Source organism: Poecile atricapillus, chromosome 19 (assembly GCF_030490865.1).
Source record: "Poecile atricapillus isolate bPoeAtr1 chromosome 19, bPoeAtr1.hap1, whole genome shotgun sequence".
NCBI lineage: Eukaryota > Metazoa > Chordata > Aves > Passeriformes > Paridae > Poecile > Poecile atricapillus.
The window spans coordinates 10729466-10747712 of record NC_081267.1 but is presented as its reverse complement, the minus strand read 5'-3'; the positions used below and the strand labels follow the sequence as shown (position 1 = coordinate 10747712).

At 50.1% G+C, this 18247-nt stretch overlaps 2 pseudogenes; one reads left to right on the top strand and one right to left on the bottom strand.

The window, feature by feature from the left end:
- LOC131586381 (uncharacterized) overlaps positions 1-18247 on the top strand; it is a 655697-nt pseudogene that overhangs the window by 393735 nt on the left and 243715 nt on the right.
- LOC131586382 (zinc finger protein 208-like) overlaps positions 16983-18247 on the bottom strand; it is a 761426-nt pseudogene continuing 760161 nt past the window's right edge.

The window sequence follows — 18247 nt, the reverse complement described above, 5'->3', positions numbered from 1 at the left end:
GGTTATAAAAGGAGATCAGGTTGGTCAGGCAGGACCTGCCCCTCCTAAAGCCACGCTGGCTGGGTCTGAGCCCTGGCACTCAAGGGGATCTGTTCCAAAACCTCACCAGGCACCGAGCTCAGGCTGACAGGCCTGCAGTTCCCCAGAGCCTCCTGCCAGCCCTTCTTGGGGATGGGCTCACACTGGCACCTCCAGTCCTCTGGGACCTCCCCAGTGAGCCAGGACTGATGAGGAGAAATGATGGAGAGCAGCCTGGGGAGCTCATCCACCAGCTCCCTCATCCCCCTAGCATGGATCCCATCTGATCCCATCCACCTGTGAGCATCTGAGTGGCTCAGCAGGTATCTGACTGCTTCCTCCTGGATTACAGGGGGCTCTTCTGCTCCCTGTCCCCATCTACCAGCTCAGGAGAACACTTGTCCTGAGGAAAACCTGTCTTGATGTTGAAAGCTGAGGCAAAGAAAGTGTTGAGTACCTCAGCCTTTTCCTCGTCTTTGGTAACCATATCCTCTCCAATAAGGAATGGAGGTTGTCCATAGCCTTCCTTTTACCATTAATGTATTTATAAAAACATATTTATTATCCTTCACAGAAGCAGCCAGGTTAAGCTCTAATTGAGCTTTCACCTCTCTACTTTTCTTTCTGCATGACCTAATGACATCCTTAAACATTTCCTGAGTTGCCTGTCCCTATGTCCAAAGGTGATGCACCCTCATCTTTTCCCTGAGTTCCTCCATAAGCTCCCTGCCCACCCAGGTCAGTCATTTTCCTTACCAGCTCATTTTTTGTCACAGAGGGACAGGCTGTTCCTGCTCCTTCAAGACTTTTTTCTTGAAGTGTGTCCATCCTTCCTGGAATACTTTGATTTAAAAGGCTGTTTTCCTTAAAAAAATCAGTACCTGATTTTGGTGCTCCCCAAATCTGCATCCTTAATCGGCTGAAGACTGTTCTTCCTAAGTCCAGTGTAGGAGTTTTGTTGATGCCCCTCCTTCTTTCACAGAATATTTCAAAACTCAATGATTTCATGGCCACTGTACCCCAGGCAGCCTCCAACCCCCACATCCCCCAGCAGCCCTTCTCTGTTTGTGAACACCAGGAGACACAGCTTTCCTGGGCAGTGGCAAGAGAAGGAAACCTCCCCAAAGTGCAGCTTGGCAGGTTCAGCCTGGAGGGGAGGAGAAATAAAAGTCCCTGCCAGGGTAGAATTTTGGTGCAGGAGGTGTCCCAGCGTGAGACTGGACCATGCCATGGCTGAGTGTGCCAGGAGCCGGCAGTCAGTGGGGCCCAGGGATGCTCCAAGGGACTTGGAGTTTTGCTTCTGACTCCTTGAGCAGCTCCTTCAACCTTCTCTCAGTGCCTGAGGGTCCTGGACTCAGCCCCAAATCCAGCCTGGGGTTCATTAAAATACAGAAAGCCTCAGGGGCTCTTTCTCCTCCTTCCACTGTCTTCAAGTCCAAGGCTTGTGCAGCTGCTTGGAGTCAGTTTGGAGTTCTGTTAAGGAGGAAGATTTGAAAATCCACCACTTTTTTTTTTTTTTTTACAATCAAGGAGATATTTTTTTTTATTTTTTAGTTGAGAGAAGAGGTGACAGAAGCATTCCCCAAGTGATCCTGATGCTGAATGTCTCCTTAGGAGGTCTGGTCACGGAGAAGAATGAGCCCCTTGTGGGCTGCCCCTGTTTGGACAACCTGCTCCTCACCCCGAGCCTCAGCATGTCTGACATCGCCCACCTGGGACTGACATCCCAAAATATTGAGAACATTTATCAATTTTTCTTTATCATTAAAATCTAATCAATTAATAAAAATAAAATTTTACTTTTTATAATAATTCTGTATTTTTATAACCTAATTTTTATATCTCTATAACAGAACTGATAAATTTTTAGCGACTAAAAATATTATCGATCCTTGGTTCAAAGTATCACAATTTCCTTCATTAATTAATTGACCACTATTTCTCCCTCTTTATGCTAATTATTATTTTTAGTCCTTTGGTCATAATTTTTAAATTTTTCTCAGACAGGGTAAAAGGAACCACTTTGGGTTCCATGAAGACTTTTCTGGGGAACATTTGGGGCAGTTTTGGGTCTGGGGAGGGACTTTAGAGAGAACCTGGGGGTCTGGAGGACACTTGGGGGAGCCGGGTGGGCACTTGGAGGGGCACTTAGGGATTCTGTGGGACAATTCGGGGTCCAGGGGAGCACTTGGGGGTCCAGGGGGGCACTTGGAGGTCAGGGAGGGGAATCTGGGGGCCCTTCGGGGTCCGGGCGGGCACTCGGGAAGCTGTAACAGGGAATCTATGGGCCGCGGGGGATGATGGGAGTTGTAGGCGCCGGTATAATACGGTTTAATGGGGCCGCAGAGCATCACGGGAGTTGTAGGCGCAGCTCCAATGGGTTCCGGTGAGGCGCGGGGCATGACGGGAGATGCAGTCCCGGCTGGAATAGCGCTCTATGGGCGCCGCGGAGCATGATGGGAGCTGTAGTCCCGGAAGTGACTCGGAAGGCGCGTTTGGCGGTGTGGGGAAGCGCTTGGAGAAAACTTTTGCGTCCGAGCCGTGTCTGCAGGTCCTGGGGGTGAATGTATACGGCTCGGGAGCACTTGGGGGGAACCTGGGGAGCTGTAACCGGGCTCTTTAGGGCGCGGGGTACGGCAGGAGCTTTGGGCGCGGAACTGTGTTGTGGGATGATGGGAGATGAATTCCCAGCAGTGGCTGGAAGGGGAATCTGTGGGGTTGGGAGCATTCGGGGGTCCAGAGACGCTTTGGGGAGTCCCGAACGGGCGCTGAGGGGGCACTCGGGGATCCTGGAGGGTTTGGGGAACACTTATGGGACCTATGGGGGGCGATCCCGGGGTTCTGGGGAGCGCAGGGCATATTCCCAGTCCTTCCGAATTCCTTCCAGCATGATCCCATTTGCTCTCAACCACTCCCAGTCAGCGTCAGCATGATCCCATTCACTCCCAGTATATCACATTTGCCCCCAACCTGGTCTCAGTTGCCCCCTGGAGGCTCCTACTCACTGCCAGTATCATCCCAGTCTGATCCCAGTATGATTCCAGTCTCCCTCAGTGTGATCGCAATCTCTCCTGGCATGGTCCCAGCTGCTCCCAGTATGATCCCAGTATGATGTCAGTACACAGCCAGTGCAATCTCAGCCACTGCCAGGATGATCCCAGTACAAACCAGTCCCTGCCAGTGCTGCCACTCCTGGGATCCCCCAGCCCTCTCTGTGTTCCCCCTCCCGCATCTCCCCAGAGGAGCCCCAAGGGCTGGCAGTCCCCAGCCAGGGTCCCCAGCCAGCCCCAGGTTGGATCTGCAGCCCCCAATTTTCCCAGTTTCCCTCTCCTTTTCCCCGGGCCGGGTTCCCCCCGTCCCCAGCGGGTGGGAGCAGCGGAGAGCCCCGCGCTGCCCATCCCGACCTGTCCCGGCTCCATCCCCGCTCCTGCCGTGGGCTGTGAGGGGTTTGGGAACGGGGCACTGAGGGTGTCACTGCTCCTGGGGGAGGAGGAGGAGGGATGGAAGAGGAGAGATGAAGAAGGAGAGTGAGAAGGGATGGAAGTAGGAGAAGGTGCTGGCGTTAGGGAGGAGAAGGAGGAAGGATGGAAGGGGAGGAGAGGGAGGAAGATGTTGTAAATACTCCACAAACCCCTTCATTCTTGTCCCCCATGGGGATGTGTCCGCCCTTCTCAGAACACGGGCGGGAAGGGGTCTCAAAATATATCCAACATGGACCTAAGGTATTTTAGACAAAGAAGGCTCAGACTTACGAGACGTGGTCCTGGGTTTATTGTATGTGGATCGCCCGGGGCAAGAAAGAGGCTGAGATTCCTCGGGTGCTCTCTTAAACTTGGGGGAGGGGGTGGCCAGGGGATACAGGGGGGTTACAGCCAATGGGATAGGGAAAAGAAAAGGGAGGTTAGGTAGGGACTGACCTTATACAACACCAAGGGTGAGTTCTTCCCTTGGGACAGACCATAATTTTTTAAATGCACTTCAACAGGAAGAGGAGGGACAAAGGAGAATCAGGGAAAGGAGAAGGAACCAAGAGGTCAAGAACTCCCTGAATTTACAGTCCCCCACCTGTGGGATCATCACCCCCCATCCCACAGGTACCCCGAGAGGGGGAGCTCAGCCCAGATCTCCTGGGGGGTCCCTGGGTTGGGTTTTTTTGGGGGGGATATTTAAGAATTAAGGACTGCAAAGCTGAGCGGAAAATGCCCCTTGGGGCGACACTGGGTAGTCCCAGCATTCCTAAGTGGGGAGATGGAAATGAGGGGAACTTTTCAGATTCCTGGCACTCCCAGCAGCCTGGGGAGGACAGGAATTGAGTAGACAGGGGAACACCAATACAATCATGACCCCCAGCAGCTGGGACAGGGGGGAACCCCTGAACACCAAAGGGGAGAGACCAGAGATGGGGAACTCCTGGGAGGAATTTTCAGGGCTGAATCTTGGTGTCTGGGAGGTTTTTATGGATAGCTTGGAATTTCTAGAGATGGACGTGGGCAGGAGGAACCCCCTAATCCAATGTGCTCATGAATTGTATTTTTCCCCAAACCAGGATTTCCCATTCCCAAACCTTGTCCAGATGGAGAGGAAGGCTGTGAGGAAGAGGAAGATACCCCAGGACACCCAGGCAGGTGAGGAGGAAGTCAGTGCCCCTTTCCCCCTCTCTCCTGCTCCATCTCCCAGCCCAGCCTGGCCCCCGGCTGCAGGACAACCCCGCTGCCGACGCCGTCCTGCCGGGGACGCACTGGGGGGATCTCCTTCCCCTTCCCTCTGGCACGGAGGCAAATCCCATCCTCTCCTTGTCCTTCCTCCCCCAGACAAGGAGCTGAGGATGGAGACCAGGGAGGACAAATCCCCACAGCAGAACCTCATGGAAGAGGCCGTTTTGAGCAGCTCTACGGTGCAGGAATCCAACAGGGAGGAAAATCCCCAGAGATCCCGCAGGAGGAGGGGCTCCAAACCCATCCCAGGGTGCTCTGAGGAGGAAAGACCCACCCTGTGCCGGGAAGGCGGCCAGAGATCCAGCCGGGGCTCTGAGCTGGTGGTCCATGAGCAGGTTCAGGATGGGGAGAAGCCCTACAAGTGCTTGGAGTGTGGGAAGAGCTTCAGCCAGAGCTCATTCCTGATCCGCCACCAGATGATCCACACTGGGGAATGGCCCTACGAGTGTGGGGAATGTGGGAAGGGCTTCAGCTGCAGCTCCAACCTCATCATCCACCAGCGCATCCACACTGGGGAGAGGCCCTACGAGTGTCCTGAGTGTCAGAAGAGGTTTCAGACCAGCTCAACTCTCCTCCAGCACCAGCGGATTCACACGGATGAGAGGCCCTTCCGCTGCCCTGACTGTGGGGAGGGCTTCAAGCAAAACTCCACCCTCATCAACCACCGGCGCATCCACACTGGGGAGAGGCCCTACGAGTGTGGGGAGTGTGGGAAGAGCTTCAGCCAGAGATCCCACCTGATCATCCACCAGAGGACCCACACTGGGGAACGTCCCTATGAGTGTGGGGAGTGTGGGATGACCTTCAGCCAGAGGTCCCAGCTGACCATCCACCAGATGATCCACACTGGGGAGAGGCCCTACGAGTGTGGTGAGTGTGGGAAGAGGTTTCAGACCAGCTCCACTCTCCTCCTGCACCAGCGGATTCACACGGATGAGAGGCCCTTCCGCTGCCCTGACTGTGGGGAGGGCTTCAAGCAAAACTCCAACCTCATCACCCACCGGCGCATCCACACTGGGGAGAGGCCCTACGAGTGTCCCCAGTGTGGGAAGAGCTTCACCCAGAGCTCTAACTTGACCAGACACCAACAGAGGCACCGGTAAGGGAAGCCCTGTGAGTGCCCCAAGTGCAGGAAGAGCTTCATGTTCTGCTCCAGCTCCATCCCCCATCAGAGGACCCACGTTGGGCAGAGCCCTGATGACCCACGTTCCCAGTGATCTGTGTTGGGAACACACTGGGCTGGAGGTCATTTTATTTTGGTTTCAGTTATCTTTTGATTCATTCTCATCCCTTTAAATCAAACAAATGGTGGTAAAAATCAACAAATTCATCAAAGGCATCTAAAACCTCACATTTTACTAGTGCTTCAAGGCAATCTTGGAGATACTTGTGAGTATTTGAGGGTTGTGGGGTTATTTGGTGGAGTTGTCTCCATTTCTTGGCACTCAAAGAGGTGAGAGGGATCGATCTGTCACCTCAAAACCACTTAATGCCACTGAAACCTTCTCAATCCCTCTCCAAAATTATTCAATTCCACAGCCCCTCAGGGTGTGATGCCTCATGTTTTAGCTTTCATATCTTTCATATTCTGCACTGCCTAGGTTTGTAGTTTTGAACTTCACATTAAGTGTTAGTGAGCTCTCTTCACAGAGTAGGTAGACAAAACAATTCCTTTTCTAGCTTGATACCAAGGACAGTCGTTACAAGTTCCAGGCCCAAAAGCATAAACAAGGGTGGACTGAAGAGAGAAAACAAGAAGGGTGGGATTTCATCATCTGAAGCTGTAACTGGACAATGAACCCAAATATGCAGATGGACCTAAACTTCTAAAAATATGGGACCTCGTGATGAGTTGTCCATTTTTATGACCATTTTTGGTCCATCTTGGGTGTAGCCCTGGCCAGGCTCTTGTACTGCCCAAGGTGTATCTGTAACGTGCTGGTCGTGAGTGAGGAGACAAAATCCACGATTCATGCTCCAGTTGCTCATCAGACAAAACAGCCTTGTTTATTATTCAGAACTCACTTGAATACCAAATTCAAATTTCCCAGGCTAGACACCCATTGGCTGATACTTCCCTCCCTGCCCTGCATCCTGCCCAGTGGTGTGCAGTGGTTCAGACATGAATTAGGCTCACTAAATTAAATTTGTGCTAAAATCTATGGCTAAAGAGAATTTACTGCTAAATTAGATTTGTGTTATGTCTAGATTTACCTTGTCCAGTCCTGACCAGCTCTACTGTGACCATACTGTGACTATTTACCCTTTTTGGTTAAATTAAAAAATATAAAATGCTCTCTGTTACCCTATCTGCAAGGGCCCTTTGCAGACATGATAACAGGGACAGCATGGGTTTAATTTGAATGAAGTTTTCTAGTTAACTTGACACAATTAATTCTCTTCAGCTAGCAATATGCTTTGTGTACTAAATTGAGTTTGCAACACTCCCTTCCAGGAGCTGGCAGACAGGATCACAATCCTTTCAGGTAACAAGCCACAGGTTAACTACTCATAGTTAAAAGTTACAACTTAACATTAAAAAACAAGAAAGTATTTAGAACTGAGATTATCCTGAACTCTATAAACAAGAAACAAAAAACATTCAATGTTTAGAACCGTGAGAAAAACCCAACTTAGCAGAAAAACAATTTGTAAACAAACAGTTTTTAAATGAACTGTCTTTTCAAGAGTCTGATTTTCATGGTGAATAAGTTGTTCTGGTTACTCTTCTTTAATCTGCTCCGTCACATCCGTAGAGGTGCTGTCAGGAGGGTGTTGTTTGTGTCCTTTGGCTGTATGTTCAACTCTTTCACATTGGTTGCAGCTTGCATTATCACTTCTTTGTCCCTGAGCTGTCCCCTGTGGAATGGGCTTGTGTGGACAGTTTATTTTCCCGTGGCCTTGTTGTCCACACTTGTAGCAATGGGGTGTGAGTTTAACAGCAGCTGTAATAGAATTGGCTAGCATATCCATGTGATGAGATCCAGTCCCAACCTTAGCACATGCTGTAATCATCTCCTCCAGAGATGGATTCCCTTGAGGTACTGTAGCTATAATTTTTCTACAGTCTTGGTTTGCATTATCTCGTGCCAGTTGTAGCATTAATTGACCCCTTGCTTCACTGCATATATAGCTCATGGGGGTTTTATCTTCTACTTGAATAGCTTTGGGTTGGCACTGACAAGTTGGTAATTTTTGTTAGAGCTCACATTGCTAAGTCTTTCACTTGTGTTAGAATTGCAGAGTTCAAGCGAGCCTGGGTTTGGGGATCTTCTGATACTGCTGAATGATTTATTGTATGAACAGCCTTAGCTACTTTGCTTTCTGGGGTCCCACCACACATTCCTCCCTCTTGTTTTTCAGTAATTCCTGTTAAAGTGCCATGTGCTCTTTCCACAATGGCCTGTTTTATTGTTATTTGAGGAACGCCAGTGTGGTGTGTTACACTCCAGGGCTGCAGGAAATGTTTTGTTTTCTGTGAGATGTGTGTTGTTTTGATGCTATGAGGGATGCTCAAAACAGCAAAGGCTGACTGCCAGTGTGCAATGGCATCCCGACCCTTTTCTCTTGGGTGTTTTATAGCACATATTGCTGATGAAAAGGTATCTGTGGATAAATGTACATATTTTAAATGTCTAAATTCAGGGATGTGTGTGACATGGGTTTGCCAGATTTGTAAGGCACGCAGTCCATGAGGGTTTGCTCCCATCTGCAGTGGTGCAGTGTGGCCCTGGTGTCCTGATGGGACACTTGTGGATGGGTTCTTTTTCCCCCTTGGACTGAAGATTGATGAGATAGAGGCAGTTTTCTCTTGTTTGGACTTGGTTGTTTATTCTTCTTTTATCTCCATTACATGTATGCAGGGTACAAGGAGCCACAAGCAGCTATGTGCACTAAGATAGAAAGGTGCAAAATGACTAACAAAGATCTTCTTCAAGGTTTTTTATATGTTCATTTATCCAATTAACAAATGCCAAGGAAATATTTTTTCTTAGTGACCTAATGACCAAACACCTGTGTGCTGCACTGCAGCATTCTCTATCCAATCACCTACTACTACCCAAAAACCTCTAGAAGAAGAAGATGAAGAAGAAAGAAGGACAAGAGACAACACCCTGAATCCTCCATCTTGTCCTCTATTTTCTGAACTAGTTTAAACTCCAAACTTTAACTTTTTCATGCAGTGACATAAGAAATCTCTTTAATCTACACACTTACACTCCTGGTTTTTCTATTTAACAGTTGTTTTCACAGTGTTATATGAAATTCAGTGTTTTCTTGGATGTCAGAGCCAGGCATCAGAGATAAGGGCACACTCTCAGTGCCTCTGACTCCAACAGTAAACTAAGCTGAATATTGTTAAGTGTTACTCCACTGTTAAATCCTGAAGTCATATAAGTCAGCTTAAGTGCTGTTAAGTTCTTTTGCTAAATTGTGATGTTTGAGGTATAAATGAAGGTATAAGTGAAGTCCTGTTAAGTTTGATCTCTGTTAAGCTCAAACACACACACACACACACACACACACACACACACACACACGGATGGACGGTTCTGGGTTCATTTCTGGTTGGATTGCCTGGATTTTGTTTGTTTTAGTTGTTGCTTTGTTTCCTTGCTGTGCCTGAAGTGTCCAGTCAGGAGCAGAGTGACTCTTGCCAAGGAACTTTGTGCTGCTGGTGCTTAATATTAAATCTGGTTTTTGCTGCTCCCTTGCTGGGGATTTTTTAAGTGCTCTCAAGCCCTCGTTGGTGACAGGGTGAAGGAGCCCTGGCCCAGGCTCTGGCCCTGGGGGACACAGGGACGCTGTCAGGGGGTCCTTGTCCTGCTGTCCCAGGCCCCACAGCACTTGGGATGTCCCACAGCCATTCTGTGATGTCCCAGCCTGGTCTGTGATGTCCCAGCCCCTCTGAGATAACAGAACCTACTCTCTGATGTCACAGCCTTCTCTCTGACATCACACACTCTTCTCTCTGCTGTCACACAGCTGCTCTGTGATGTCACAATCTGCTGTCTGATGTCACAGAGCCGCCCTCTGGGATTGTGGTGTCTGCTCTGTGACCTCACAGCCCACCCAGTGATGTCACAGCCCACCCTGTGGTGGCCCTGCAATGTCATACAGAAACTCTGTGATGTCACAACCCACTCTGTGATGTCATGCATTCAACCTCTGATGTCATAGTCCTCTCTGTGATGTCACAGCCCACAAAGTGATATCACCCAGCCCACACTGTGATGCCACACCCTGATTTCTGATGTCACAGAATCCCCTCTATGTTGCCATAGCTGCTCAGTGACCTCACACAACAAACTCTGTCATGTCACAGCCCCATCTGTGACCTCACACAACCCACTCGGAGCTGTCACACAGCCCCTTTCTGACATCCCAGCTGCTCTGGGGCTCCAGGACACAGCCACAGAGGTGCTGCTGTGACACAGCCCCCTCTGGCACATCCCACAGCCCCTGCCAGTGCTGAGCCCCTGGGAGCACTGTCTGGGCCTGCTGGTGTCCCTGAGCTGCCCTGGCAGGGCCCCAGCCCTGCTGGGCTGTGCTCAGGAGCTGCTCCTGGCCAGAGCTGTCTCTCTGCAGCGCTGCCCTTGCCAGGAGCTGCCTCTGGGCCAGGAGCCCGGCCCAGCTCAGCAGCACAGACACAGCACCAGCACTTTCATCACCCTCTCAGGCCTTTGGGGCTCTTGGCATCACACTCAGTCCCTCAGAGTGTGCTCCAGAAACTTCTCAAGAACTCAAACACAGGCAGAAACACTGAAGTTTCTTGTAGTTGAAATGAGAGACACGAGTGAGAAAGCGTCCCCAGGTTCCAGGTAGAGCAGAAGACTGGAGGCCCTGATGGCAGCTGGGGACAAGCAAGGGAAAGGTGTCTGTGGTGCTGAGCAAAGCTGGATGTGTTTCAGGAATGTCAAGGGCCAAGGGCTGAGCCCCAGCCCCTGGCAAGGCAGATGCTGTCCCTCCCTCATTGCTCAGGGCTCTTCCCGGGGCACTGGCATGTGGGGATGTGCAATGCCAAGGGCAGCACCATGGGGCGGCCCCTGCCAGGCTGCTGAGCAGGGACAAGGAGGCAATGAGGCCCCAGGGCTGCCAGGGTCACTTGTCCCCTGCTGGCCTCAGGCCCAGGGCCAGCAGCCATGGCCCAAGGGCTGCACAAGTTGCCTCTGGCAGGGCCTTGCAGCTGCTGCCCATCCCTGTGCCCTCTCCAGCCCAGGCTGCCCTGTGGTGTCCGTGCCCTGCGCCTCTGTCCCTGCAGGCTGTCGTCATCCCCCGGCTGCCCCACCTCGCTGGCCCCTTCCTTTGCTGACAGCTCTGCGTATGTCAGAAGGATCCACCATCTCTGAAACCACTCTTTAAACATCTCATGGCTCTCCTCCACTGTCCTCAGTCTCCACCCCACAGATTATACAGCTCGTTTGTCCCTATATAGTCATGTGCCCGAGGCCTCCAGACCCCTCTTTGGCAGATATCTGAGATTTCTGCAAGGTGTTTCCAAATTAAAACCATCTTCTCATAGTGTAAGAACATCACCAGAGGACAGGGCCAACCCGACCTCTCTGTCTCAGCAGCTTTTTTCAGGGAGCAATCCTTGGATATATGAAATTTGGGAGGCCAAATTAAAAATGGTCCCTGGACAAGAATACCAGTTCTTTTCCATGGGGAGGAAGGAACAGAGCCCCACAGTATCAGGGGCCGTTGTGTCGGGACCACCAGAGGCCCAGTGTATTTGTTCTGGTTTAGGGCAAATTTGGGAGAAAACCTCCAGTGGGGCTCCCCCCGGGAAGCAAACCCACGTGGCCCTTTTTTCCCACCCCCCAACCAGTTCGGGAAGAGATTTCTCTGAGAGAAGTGGAAAAAACCTGTTCATTTCACAGGTACAGCACTACCCAGCACATAAATGAACGATATCAAATTAAAAAACCTCTCGCCGTTCAGAAAAGATGACAAACTTCAGAGGGTCTCTTTCCTGTGGGTGTTTGCTCTGTTATCAGTCCCTCTGGCACTGGAAAATGCCGCTGCCCAGGCTGGGCTCCCGGTAGTCCATGGGTGCAAGCTCCCGGTGCTCCCCCGAGTCCCCAGTCCAAAGCAGGTTCGATTTGTTTCAAAAAAAGGGGACAGAAAACAGTCCAGGAAGACCTCTCTGCTCCGGCTAGTTGGAAAGCCAAGGCGATCTGTGTCTTGTTGTCTGTCTGTGCTGTAGTCAAAACTCCCGATGCGGGGGGAGCAAGTACAGCCTCTGATAACAGACTCGGTGCTTCTTTTCCACTCACTTTTACTCTCAGATGGAATTTTAAGAATACAAAACCTGTGTCTGGGTTAGGTGGACGAATGGGGATACAATTTAACATCATAATCAACTCAGGACACTTTCTCTCCTGGGGATGTTGTGAGCACGGAGATGGTCACGGCTGATGGGGTCGCTGAGAATCCCTCGGTGTCGGCTGGAGCGTGATCGGGTCGTGAGCTCGCTCAGCAGCACTCACAAGGTCTTATCTGGGGTCGCCAAAATGTTAGCATTCAGGAACACACATAATCACAGAATGATTATATAAAGGTGCTTTATTAAGAGCTCTGGGTGTCAGGGGTACACATACCCAAATCTGACCCTTCTTGGTTTTCAGTTGGACATGTTTTTATACTCTATCCTTACATATAACTTACATATTAATTATTAAATTTACATTGTTCTATTGTAAACATTGTTTTTACTCAAGCATGGATTTCTCGTGATCCCCCCCCAGCCCCCTAACATTGTTCCTCATGTTCTTTAAACAATAATTATATCTAATCACATCTAGCAATTGTATTATTTATCATATACTCACTACACAGGTGCAGTTTGACATGATCTATAGCAAGCACAAGGCCTAACATTTCCCACGGTCTACTTTTCCCAGGGCTTGCCAAGCCGAACTTTCTTTCTAAGTCCCTGAATTTTCTAAAATTTTATAACCTTTTACTATCAACTCCACAGTCTCCACCCACCCACCGGGAATCGCAGAACTCCAACCAGCCCCGCTCCCCACCGTGGCCTTGTCTGGCCTGGGGGGGAGGAGGCTGAACCAGAGCCCTGTTACCTCTTCAAAAGCCAGAAACCAAAGAGAAAGAGAAATTCCCGGGCTTAAGTTTTATGGGGTGGTGTTCACAGGTTGATATCACTTTTCAATGGGCAAAACTACTGTCAGTTCTCAGACATGGCCAGGTACTGGCTAGGAGAAAAAACTCCCATCAGCCTCCAGCAACCTTAACTTCCTTAGCTGTTTCGCATTTTTTCTTAAATGTCGATCACACACCAGCACAAGTGACAGCCCCAGTGTTCTCCTCTCTGTGACACCACAGCAGTGACAGCCCCAGTGTTCTCCTCTCTGTGACACCACAGCAGAGACAGCCCCAGTGTTCCCCTCTCTGTGACACCACAGCAGAGACAGCCCCCGTGTTCCCCTCTCTGTGACACCACAGCAGTGACAGCCCAAATTTCCTCCTCTCCCTGACACCTGTTGTGGTTTTAAAGCATTAGTTTAAAAATCGCTGGAAAACTTAGTCATTTTTTCCTGTGAGATGTGGATTATGAGAAGGGCAAAAGAAGCTTAAAACTTAAAAGGAATAGAGTAATTTTATTAACCAAACTACAAGGATAAGAAACCAGAATAAAACTTCCAGAAACCCTTTTTCCCCACCACCCTGTGCTTCCTATCTTTGGGAACTGACAACATAGAGGACAAAAAAATACCTGGTGGTTAAGACGGTAGTAACTTTGCTATAGTCTTTTCACCAGTTTTTGTCGAGAAAAAGAAGTTCTCTTTTGGCAATCTATGGATTTTTCACATGAAAACCATTTTCTCATGGCTTCCCATTGCTCTGACGCCAGTTGCCCCAAAAACTCTGCCATCAGTCCTTTCCTTCCATTTCACAGCACTCTGAGGTGTGTTCTTGGGCCATGATTCAAGGGGTGTCATTTGAAGGATGAGATCTTCAAAGGCAAAAGTTCTCTTCATTTGTCTCTGTGATCATCTCTGGAAACAGAAATTTTTGCTTTGTCTGTTAAGAGCCACAAATCTTCAACAACTCTCACTTCTCCTTTCCTCTTCCAGCATCTCCTAGGATTACAACAACTTCACCCTTTACTCAGCTTTATCAATGAATTACTTTTGCTCACATCTACACTTTGAAATACTCCATCCCCCCAAAATACTGTTTCATGAATTCAAGGAGTTTTTTCAGGACATGATTGTCCCTCTCCATAGCTTGAACAAAAGAAAATTTCAGCTTATTCAGGCATCTCCTTATTCTCTTCCCATCTGAGGTTGAATTCCTTCCCTCGCTTGCTTTGATAGCTGATGCTGTCTCTTTATGTGTTGATCCCTCTGTCTTCCCCTCTCTCTGGAAAAAGGATTAATCTGCAAGTCTCATCTGGCTAGTGAAAGGGTTAAACTCTTGACCAGGCCTTGATCTCTGCCGAGGCAGCGGCTGGAGCTGCTTCTCATGGAAGATTTTTGGTAGCTGCTCTGGAGGAGTGTGGCCACTGTCTCAGCACGCCGCAGCTCAAGAGCTTTCCCTCCCCTTCCTCGGCAGTCTCTGGTGAAAGCCAGCAGGGTCAGAAACTGCAGCCGAGCCAGGAACCAGCCTGGCCTGGCAGCCCCGCTGCACAAGGCTCAGTGAGCCCTGCGAGGGCTTCAGCCCCTCTGGGAAGGGGCTCCTGTCACTTCACAGTCTCCATCCCCCGCCAGGAACCGCAGAACTCCGGCCAGCCCTGCTCCCCACCACAGCCTTGTCTGGCCTGGGGGGGCGGGGGGGAGGCTGAACCAGAGCCCTGTTACCTCTTCAAAAGCCAGCAACCAAAGAGAAAGAGAAATTCCCGGGCTTAAGTTTTATGGGGTGGTGTTCACAGGTTGATATCACTTTTCAATGGGCAAAACTACTGTCAGTTCTCAGAAATGACCAGGTATTGTCCCGGACAAAAAACTTCCATCAGCCTCCAGCAACCTTAACTTCCTTAGCTGTTTCTCTTTTTATCTTAAATGTCAATCTATCACACACCACAGCAGTGACAGCCCCAGTGCTCCCCTCTCTGTGACACCACAGCAGTGACAGCCCCACTGTTCCCCTCTCTGTGACACCACAGCAGTGACAGCCCCAATCTCCTTCTCTCTGTGACACCACAGCAGTGACAGCCCAAATCTCCTTCTCTCTGTGACACTACAGCAATCACAGCCCCAGTGTTCCCCAAGTTGTGACACCACAGCAATGAGAGCTCCTAATTTCCTTTTCTCTGTGACACCACAGAAGTGAGAGCCCTAATCTCCTTCTCTCTCTGACAACACAGCAGTGACAGCCCCTTTGTTCCCCTCTCCGTGACACCACAGCAGTGACAGCCTCCATTTTCTCCTCTCAGTGACACCCGCTGTGAGCAAAGCAGGGAGCACAGTGCCTGTGGAAAATCAGGCTGCGTATCTTTCTCAGTTTCACCTGAGAAAGTGTCCTGGGAAATCAAAAGGAGGAATTAAAACAATCCTCAGAGATAGAAGACAGCCTTGCAGGTGCTGTTTGTCAGTTTCTTTTTTTCTTGCAAGAGAAGGTCGAGGGGTGGTGCACCCCACTGACCGATGATGGTGATGTGTTAGTTTACTAACAAATAAGAGTTTTACCTTTCTGTACTTTCACATATTGGTCTATAAAAGATGATCTGAGGTAATTAAACTCGCTTTCCTTTTCAACTCATAAGAGAGTCTGTGTCGTGCTTCTCATCGTTCCCAATAGTACGACAGGAACCCCCAAAAAATGCATCAAAAATGGGGAACTCCCCCTTGAATCCAAGGGATTTGGGGGAATTTTTTTCCCAAAAGCAGCAGGTTTTTCAGGGTTGCAAGGGAGGAGAGACCCCCTCCAAATTCCTGGAGGTGACCCAAAGACACGGTCTGCGGAGGCAGTGGAGTGGGACAAAAAGGGCTTTTTAGGGAAATTAAGGGAATCTGGGGGGATTTGGGTGAATAGTAGGGAATTTTGGGATTATTGGATGTCTGGGGGGTGGATCTCAATTTTGCGGGGTCTTGCGTTCCGGGGCCGCAGGATCATGTCCAGGGAAGCCACAGTTACCAGGAACAGGCATGGGACACCAACAAGATGGGATTCTGCTCAGGAAAACATTTATTCAGCTCAGGAACAAACTCAGATGCAGAGACAGCCCCAAACAGAGGCAGGGAGATGGGGTTTGAGAACCAGGGTGGAGTTCAAGGTCAGGGACCACTGGGAACACAGCAAGGGAGAAACCCCAGGGGCCCAAACCCAATCAGAAATCCCTGGGCTGCCACCCCACGAGGGGTCCAGGGTGGAGTTTCTTCCTGGGCTTGCAGGGCCCAACCTCTGAGGCAGAGGGATGGAATTCCCTCTTGCCCATGCCTCTCAATTTAACAATGTTCATTTGAAACTAAATCTTTGCCTCCCTGGGCAGGGGCACCTCACACAAAACTCACCCAGGGCTCCCCCTCCCTTCATCATCCCCAAACTTTGGCTGTCTCATTGCAGACCCCACCCCACCTCCCCAGTCCCAACCCCAACCCATCCCATCCCTGCTGGATATCAAGACCCCCTTCCCAATCCCTATTTCCCCCATTTCACACCTCCCAAACTCCATCCCACCCATCCTGCCTCACCCAATGCCCATCTCACCCATCCTGATTTGCATCCCACTTCACCCAATCCACTTCCAACCCCATTCCACCTGATGCCTTCAGAAGGCTGACCTAGAACAGGAGCTGGACAGAGTTAAGAATAAAGTTTATTAAAAGGCCTTAAAGGATACACCTTGGGCAGTACAAGAGCCTGGCCAGGGCTACACCCAAGATGGACCAAAAATGGTCACAAAAATGGACAACTGATCACAAGGTCTCACATTTTTAGAAGTTCAGGTACATCTGCATATTGCAGATGTTCATTGTCCAATGACAGCTTCAGATGATGAAGTCTCATCCTTCTTTTCTCTCTTCAGTCCACCCTTGTTTATGCTTTTGGGCTGAAACTTCTAACAATTGCCCTTGGTATCAAGCTAGAAAAGGATTTGCTTTGTCTACCTACTCTGTGAAGAGAGCTCACTAACACTTAATAGGAAGTTCAAAACTACAAACCTAGGCAGTGTAGAATATGAAAAATATGAAAGCTAAAACTTAAGGCAACACACCCTGAGGGGCTGTGGAATTGAATAATTTTGGAGAGGTACTGAGTTGGATTCAGTGACATTGAGTGGTTTTGAGGTGAAAGATCGAACCCTCTTGTCTCTTTGAGTGCCAAGAAATGGAGACAACTACACCAAATAACCCCACAACCCCCAAATACTCCCAAGTATCTCCCAGATTCCTTTGAAGCACTAGTAAAATGTGAGGTTTTAGATACCTTTGATGAATTTATTGATTTTTACCACTATTTCTCTGTTCTAAATAGATAAAGATGAATCAAAAGATAATTGAAACCAAAATAAAATGGCCTCCAGCCCAGTGTGTTCCCAACACAGATCACTGGGAACGTGGATCATCAGGTCCTGCCCAACGTGGGTCCTCTGATGGGGGATGGAGCTGGAGCAGTGCATGAAGCTCTTCCTGCTCTTGGGGCACTCGCAGGGCTTCCCTTACCAGTGCCTCTGTTGGTGTTGGGTCAAGGTAGATCTCTGGCTGAAGCTCTTCCCACACTGGGGACACTCATAGGGCCTCTCCCCAGTGTGGATGCGCCGGTGCCTGATGAGGGTGGAGTTGTGCTTGAAGCCCTCCCCACAGTCAGGGCAGCAGAAGGGCCTCTCATCCGTGTGAATCAGCTGGTGCTGTAGGAGAGTGGAGCTGGTCTGAAACCTCTTCCCACACTCAGGACACTCGTAGGGCCTCTCCCCAGTGTGGATCATCTGGTGGATGGTCAGTTGGGACCTCTGGCTGAAGGTCATCCCACACTCCCCACACTCATAGGGTCTCTCCCCAGTGTGAGTCCTCTGATGGAAGATCAGGCTCTTGCTGTGGATAAAGCTCTTCCCACATTCCCCACACTTGTAGGGCCTCTCCCCAGTGTGGATGCGCCGGTGCCTGATGAGGGTGGAGTTGTGCTTGAAGCCCTTCCCACAGTCGGGGCAGCGGAAGGGCCTCTCATCCGTGTGAATCCGCTGGTGCCTGAGGAGATTGGAGCTGGTCTGAAACCTCTTCCCACACTCAGGACACTCGTAGGGCCTCTCCCCAGTGTGGATGCGCTGGTGACGGATGAGTTCAGAGCTGCAGCTGAAGCCCTTCCTACATTCCCCACACTCGTAGGCCCATTCCTCGGTGTGGATCATCTGGTGGCGGATCAGGCGGTTGCTCCGGCTGAAGCTCTTCCCACACTCCAAGCACTTGTAGGGCTTCTCCCCATCCTGAAGCTGCTCATGGACCACCAGCTCAGAGCCCTGGCTGGATCTCTGGCCGACTTCCCGCCACAGGGTGGGTCTTTCCTCCTCAGAGCACCCTGGGATGGGTTTGGAGCCCCTCCTCCTGCAGGAT